This window comes from Mastomys coucha, unplaced genomic scaffold, assembly GCF_008632895.1.
Source record: "Mastomys coucha isolate ucsf_1 unplaced genomic scaffold, UCSF_Mcou_1 pScaffold18, whole genome shotgun sequence".
NCBI classification, from domain to species: Eukaryota; Metazoa; Chordata; class Mammalia; order Rodentia; family Muridae; genus Mastomys; species Mastomys coucha.
In genome coordinates, this window is record NW_022196900.1 from 78,593,350 (window position 1) to 78,598,953 (window position 5,604).

General features: G+C 41.6%; 1 protein-coding gene across 2 annotated transcripts in view; it reads right to left on the minus strand.

Moving 5' to 3' along the window:
- Zmpste24 (zinc metallopeptidase STE24) overlaps positions 1-5,604 on the minus strand; it is a 44,002-nt gene that overhangs the window by 34,182 nt on the left and 4,216 nt on the right. The gene's annotated exons all lie outside the window — the stretch shown is intronic.

The following is a 5,604-nucleotide window of genomic DNA, read 5'->3' on the forward strand; positions in this document are numbered from 1 at the left end:
AAAAAAAAAGTAGTCAGTAGAGACTGGAAGAGGATAAGAGAAATCAATCTAGAAATATGTTGAATGATGGATATCAAAACAGTCAGTCAGTGGGGTTTAATTCGGGCATCTGTAACAAATCAGTACTTTAGTCTACAATTTATGAAATAGTTCAAGAGAACCACCGGCCTAAAAGTTTCTGGCATAAAAATGTTTAAGGAAATGAAAATTCTAATTACCCTGGTCTGATTGTCATACATGGTATACATTTTCTAAATTATACTGTACTCTGTAAATGTGAATAAATAATATGTGCCAATTAAAACTTAAAACCAGTAATGAGGAGAAATTACTTAGGCATACAAAGTCAGAGAGAACAGACTTTGGCCTTTGTATAGTTGAATCTGAAAACTGGTAGAAGAGAGGGTTTCAATGTTTATATTACACATACACACCCCCCTATTTTTATGGTAATATGCTAATTATCCTGATATTATCGTTATTATTATTACAATGCATCAAAAATACCAGTGAACTCTAGAAATAGGAATCATGTGTTAATCATAATTGCTTTAAAAACTAAGTAAAAATATTTGCCAAGAGACTAAAATGAAAACTTATCAATCACTTAAGCCTACAAGGGTTAAATGGCTTGTTCCAAATCCCACAGGTAATGAGCAACAGATGGAATTTGAATCAGGCAATATGGCTTTATAACTGTCTTTTCCACGAAAGGAAAGTGTCCTTTTCAGTCAGGAAAATGTATTCGCTTGCTGTTGTTTGTTTGAGATATCATCTCTTTATGTTGCCCAGGCAGTATTTGAACTCATGGTTTTAAATGATCGTCCTGTCTCCTACACAGCTGGGAATATGGTATTTACAACATGCCTGGTTAAAATATTGTTATTATTGGTATAGAAGTGGTGAGTCATGTCCACTTACCAGGCTGTAGTACAGAATAGGAGACTCAGGCCTTCTGTGGTCAGAAAAGATGAATCCTAAGGCAGGAATCAGGGTTTCAGGAGTAGGCCCTTACCACTCTTTGTCTTGGGCAAATACGTAAACAGACATTTCACTAAGTCCCATTCTAAGAACATTAGTGGCTGGCAAGATGGCTCAGCCAGTCAGAGCACTGATTGATCTTCCGAAGGTCCTGAGTTCGGATCCAAGCAACCACATGGTGACTCACAACCACCCATAATGAGATCGGATGCCCTCTTCTGGTGCGTCTGAAGACAGCTACAGTATATTACTGGAGCGAGTGGGGCCATCCTCAGTTCAATTCCCAGCAGCCACATATGGCCACAGCTACAGTGTACTCATACACATAAAATAAATAAATACATCTTAAAAAAAAAAAAGAACATTAGTAACCACGAAGTAGCTCAAATCATGAAAACAATGTATGTTTAAGCAGCCTGTAATCCCAGCTACCCAGGAGGCTGAGGCAAGATTGCCTGTGCTACACAGTGAGTTCAAGCTAGCCCAAGAAACAGTGAGACCTCTGTAGTGTTGTAGAAACAGCAACTAGCTGCTAGACATACAGCTTAGAGGAGTGATTGCTGAGCATGCTTGAGGCCGGAATGCAATCCCCAGTTGGAAGGAAAAGGAATGAAGGAAAGAAGGAAGGAAGAAAGGAAGAAAGGAAAGAAGGAAGGGAGGGAGGAAGGAAGGGGAGTCAGTCAGTCAACTCTGGGGTTAGGGATGAGACTTACTGGTATAGTGATTGTATGTATGAAGACCTGGATTTGATCATTAGCACCACTTTAAAAAGAAACTTTAATGACTGCAATAGGTACTAGTAATAATGAGGCTGCAGAGATCACTTTGTCTAGAACCAATCTACTTTTCTCCAAATAGGAAATCAGGAACACAAGATCAAGATCAACCATCCTCCTTGGTTAAAAGCTCATAGCTATGAATTCAAACATGGCTCCTTGTGGACAGGGTTGGTTGGTTGGTTTGTTTGTTTATATATTTACTTTTGCTGGGGACTGAATACAGGGCCTAGGACTTTTAACTCTAAGCTGTATCTACAATCCAGTCTGAAGGGCTTGGGAATGATCATATTTTATGGATTTATATCCTTCCATATTTATATATGTATTGATGAAATACAGAGATCTACTTTTAAGTCTGTATATAAAGGACAGCAGACTGTACTCATTCACGATTTGCTTTTTTTTTAAAAAAGATTTATTTCTTGTTATATATAAATACACAGTAGCTGTCTTCAAACACACCAGAAGAATATGTCAGATCTCATTACCGGTGATTGTGAGCCACCATGTGGTTGCTGGGATTTGAACTCAGGACCTTCAGAAGAGCAAACAGTGCTCTTAACTGCTGAGCCATCTCACCAGCCCCCACAATTTGCTTTTTTTTTTTTTTTTTAAAGATTTATTTATTTATTATATGTAGGTACACTTTTGCTGTTTTCAGACGCACCAGAAGAGGGCATCAGATCTCATTGCAGGTGGTTGTGAGCCACCATGTGGTTGCTGGGAATTGAACTCATGACCTTCTGAAGAGCAGTCGGTGCTCTTCCATGCTGAGCCATCTCACCAGCCCACACAATTTGCTTTTTAAACTACATTATTTTGTTTGTTATGAGACAGGGTTTCACTATGTAGCTCTACTGTCCTAGGACTTGCTTTGTAGACTAGGCTGGCCTCAAACTCCCAGGGATCCACCTGCTTCTGCCTCTCAAGTGCTGAGAGTAAAGGTGTGCACCACCACATCTGGCCTAAGCTCCTTCCATGGTGACTTCTAGCCTTACTTGGCATTCCCAGCTGCTCTCTATGTGCTTCCTGCCACATTATACCTTTATTATACTTTCATCCACAGTACATGTGTTCTTATTTTTCTATAATTTCACACACATTTTATACTACCCATCTTTTACATTTTTGTTTTGTTTTTGAAGGGTCTTATGCAGTCAAAATTGGCCTAGAACTCACAAAGTAGCCTTGGCTGACCTTGAACTCAGAATGATCTCCCAGGGCTGTGATTTTAGGTGTGCAGCCCCACACATGGTTATCATCTGGAGTTTTATAAGCTGCACTGGTTTGCACAGGTCTCAAGTACTAAACAGAACCAGCAGCACCTGAGGTTATGTCAGGAGTACAAGTTCTCTGACCACAGCACAAAGGCTGGATTGGGACCCAACAGCCTGCAGGGGAATCTGGCACTCACAGGTGATTGTTTAAATAATCTGACTGTGAACTCTAGGTGCAAGCATTTCTACTTTGCTACAATGAACTCCATTGTGGCCATAAGAAACTTTGCTCCTAAAAGATAACCTCTGGCACCATTACCTGTCAAATGCTACAGTTGCTGAGGTAATTGACCTGGGATGGCAATTTACTTTTACCTTCCTCCCAATACTAACAAATGTTGTAGATTTAAGGACTCATATTGCTTTTGATGGAAAGCTAAAACAGCCACTACTAAAATTCTAGCTTTTGGATAATTTATGAACACACTTGGAAACTGCTGCTCCAAACTTTGTTGAGTTTACTTTGGGGACTAAAAAACAAGTATGGTAAGCTTTCAACTTTCCCCATGTTGATAATCTCACTGAGTAGACTCCAGGGAGCACAATCAATAAGCACAACAGACACAACTCCAGTACTCTGACATACACTGTCTCACAAGAGCCTTGAAAAGAAGCTATGGCAGGGAGGTAACTGGAACACAGAGAGGTTAAAGTAATGTCCAAAGAAAGCCGGTGGCAAAGTGCTTGTTACATGTTGAGTCCTACGTTAAGTGCTTCCTTTATTGCCTACTCAGTCCATGCCACAAGTCATACAAAGGTCTGATGTCTCTCCTCCTTTCTTTTGTTATTTTGTAATGTCTTCAAAGATTTAGTGTGTGTGTGTGTGCAGGGTATGTGCAGGTGAGTGCATGTGCCTATGAGGCCAAAAGCGGTCACTGGATCCATGCAACTGCAGTTTTGGGCAGCTGTGATCCCCTCCAATGTGGGAACTGGGAATAAAACTTGGATATTCTGGAAGAGCAGTATGTGTTCTTAATCACTGAGCCATAGCTCCAGTTTCTACTTGTCATTTTTCAGGAGAAATGAGGCTTAGAAAGATGCAACTATAACAGTGGTGAAGGCTTACACCTTTAACCCCAGCACTTTGGGAAGCAAAGGCAGGCAATCTCTGTGAGTTCGAGTCCAGCCTGATCTACAAATCAAGTTCCAGGACAGCCTAGGCTACACAGAGAAATCCTATCTTGAAAAACAAAACAAAAACAAATAACAAAAGATGAAAATGCTCATGTAGAAACATGTACAGCCCAGAGAAGTAAAAATCTGAGTTTAGCTGAGTCTAGTAGGTCACTCTTGTAATCCTAACATTCAACAAGCAAGAGAATTCCTGTAAATTCATAGCACATCTGGCCCACATAGCAAGTTCTAGGATAGCTATGGCTACATAGAGAAACACACACCCCACAGAACAAAACCAAAGAGCTGAGACAATGGCTTAACGAGAAAGGGTTTATCTGTTGTACAAGTATGAGGACCTTGTTTTAGAATCCAAGCATTGACATAAAAATCCAGGCAGGTAGGGGTGTGTGTATGTGTGCCACTAGGGGGTGAACAGAAGGATCCATGGAGCTTGCTGGCCATCTAGTCTACCCAACTGGTTATCTATAGGTTCAGTTAGGGACCTGTCTCAAACAATTAGATGGAGAAGAGACTGAACAAGACAGCCAGTGTCAACCTCTGACCTCTACACATGCTCATGCACACATGCAAATGCACACATGCAAATGCACTACAACCTGAGCTCTTCTATGTCACTCTTCTCCATTCCCAGCCATACCAATTCTTGACAGTGTTTTGTTATAATCTTGCTGTATTGCCCAGATATCCATCTCAGACTCAAGTGATCCTCCTGCCTCAACTATTAAGGGCAGTGATATGACTGACTTAATCATAATGGCTGTTGACTCTTGGAACAGGTGAGAGCACTGCATCAACAATTTCACCTTTCCCAACCAAACTTACACAAGCTCTTGCCGGATTCTCCATAAAACAACAAAAACATCTTGCAAGATCTTGTGCTACCTGTGCCCTGCTTGCACCATTGGGGAGGTGTCAAGACAAGAGGGTTACTCTCCAGTGCTATTTAGCAGATGGACTGCACTCTCTGTCCCTCTTTTGGTGATCTTAGATATGTACATGTTACTGTAGATACTTGCTGCTGTGACCTTGACAGGAGAAAAAGCCTCCCACACCATCAAGGCCATGAAATCTGCTAATCACCCAGAGAGCTGACTAGAGCATGGCTCTCAGAAACCCGAGAGGCCTCTGTTTAGGCTCCCTCCTTACACCCTGATATGCTCTCCACAATGGCTATCCTTTGAGAGCCGGGAGTCAGTGGTGGTTAAGAACCTGCTTGGCAGGTCAACCTAAGACAGGCCAGGTCCACCACATAACTGAAGGCCCCCTGAGGTGGGGTCAACAAGGCCGGAGCAAAGAACTCCGACTCCCACTAGCTTATCAAAAATAAAAACAAAAGGGTGGAAATGTAGAAGGAACTTAGCCAAGTGTGGGAGCCCTGCTGGGCTCACTAAAGAACTCAAAACCGAAACCAGAGACTTAGCTCGCTGGGG